Raw genomic sequence first — 2015 nt, 5'->3', positions numbered from 1 at the left:
TGATAGGACCTTGCAATTCACCACCGCAACTCTCACTCCACGCACACCATTGTTAGATAGGATGGCATCCTTAAAGTCATCAGCCGTGAGAACATTGTGTCCTTCACTAACGAAATGGCGAACATGTGCTTTAATAGTTGCAGCTTTGCAGTCACAGGGACCTTTACCGCCCTGTGGGTCGCTAAAATCAACTCTTGTCACATTTATCCCGGTCGTTTTCTGCATTTGATGGCAGGCTGCTAGCATTGTTGCACTCTTGTAACAACCTGCATTATCTTGACGGAAATAATTTTGTGCTCTTGTTATTTGCAGCTGTTCGGTTTTGAGATTTCGGAGAGTGTGCTCCATAATAGCTACGACGACGTTGCTGTCCTGTGAACAGTTCTTCGCAATGTGAACAAAAGCTTATTTCTCCTGACCGCGACGCTAATGTGCCAAGATATGCCTCTTTTTCCAAACCAATCTGTTTCGGTCTCTCCGTAAGAACTTCATTTAAACTTAATTCTTGCAGCACACCAATTCGGCATCTATCCTGTTGACAAACTCGAAGTTGGTGAGCTTTCCAATTATGGATGGCTTGCACGGCCTGCTGGCAAGAATACACCATATCGTCACGCTCCTCGTCTGCCAGGTTGGCAGCCTTATCTCTCACTAAAGCCTCAATGCTCGAGAGAACAGAATTAAGCCCTTCGCAAGACGAGCAGGATTGGTCATGGGGGTGATTGCATTTGCGCTGGAAATGGTCTTCCTTGGGCTCACTAAGAGCATATACCACACAGTGATCAGCGATCTGCGTCTCTTGTGCGATGTGAATCTGTTAGTAGAAAAAAAATGTTGTAGAAGTCATGTAGATGGTGAGGTAATGGTAAACATTCAGCCGATCAATCAGCAAGTCAATCATCTGCAGTCAGTCAGTCAGCAAGCAAGCAAGCAAGCAAATTAAACTAGTCAGGTAAAACATTGTGTCATCAATCAACCATTGATTAAATGTTACTATCAAAAATTACGGGTCTTAATATATTGCCTTACATTTTATTAGGCAGAATATAAAGGCTGACGCAGGATGCGTCCTTGTTGAATCTGGTAAAGAAATGCATTTCATTACTGGATCATATTTTGAGAACGGCATACAAATTGTCGCTTTAGTGTCAAAATTAAATCTAACACCAGTCTGATGGACGAGCTTGGCTGTAATTTACCCTTTGAAATGCAAGGAAAAAGTACTCATAATTCAATTTTTCTGTTCTCTTGATATTTACGTGGATTTTTTAAATATGCGAAACAAAACAAGAAAACAGGGAAAAATTGTCGGTAAGTTTCGTAACTTACACCACTCAGCATACCTTGTACTCTGCTTTAATATACTGTTTCCCCGCCTTTAGTGCTTCCTGGCAGTAACTAAACCATTCCCCATCACAGACACGTTTGCCTTTAAGCTCGGCAGCTGGAGCAGCTAAGTCATCAAACCCTTTAGCACCATCAGCAGCGATGTAGTCTAAACCCTGCAGGGATTTGCGAACTGTTGCAACGCACACGGATAACAAGCGCGAAATAGTAGCTGGGCTTAGGGGCTTCATGTCACATTCCTTACAAAACTGGGTATACTGTTCAATGATTCTTTGTGGGATCATTGCTTGAATCACGTTCGGGGATTCTAAAACCTGGCCGTTTTCCAAATGTAGGTATCGCTGACCAAAGGTCTTTTACCCCATGGGAGCTCGTTATGAAAGTCAAGAAATGATGAAGTATGTTTTCATTGATCCTCATTCTTGGACTTTTCTTTAAAGGGACAGGAGCACCACGTCCATACTTCAAGATGAGCAGCCGAGCTTCCTTAACTCTGTAATCAGTTAGACCAGGTATAAACTTCTTGATTTCACAAACGGGAACTAAGTCTGCCATTATAGCCAGGACCTGCCTGCGGGTGTCCCAACCTGTGGCATTTTGGTATGTTTCAGCGAGGGCCTCTAGATACTTTCTATCAACGCTTTCGTCTATTTCAAGGGCTGTTTCAA

At 43.0% G+C, this 2015-nt stretch overlaps 1 pseudogene; it reads right to left on the bottom strand.

Annotated features, from left to right (window-relative positions):
- Positions 1 to 271: 271 nt before the first annotated feature.
- Positions 272 to 1767, bottom strand: LOC138005357 (uncharacterized; annotated as a pseudogene).
- Positions 1768 to 2015: the final 248 nt, after the last annotated feature.

Source organism: Montipora foliosa, chromosome 6, assembly GCF_036669935.1.
Source record: "Montipora foliosa isolate CH-2021 chromosome 6, ASM3666993v2, whole genome shotgun sequence".
Lineage (NCBI taxonomy): Eukaryota > Metazoa > Cnidaria > Anthozoa > Scleractinia > Acroporidae > Montipora > Montipora foliosa.
Note: the sequence above shows the minus strand (reverse complement) of the source record. Positions and strands in the feature narration are given on the sequence as shown.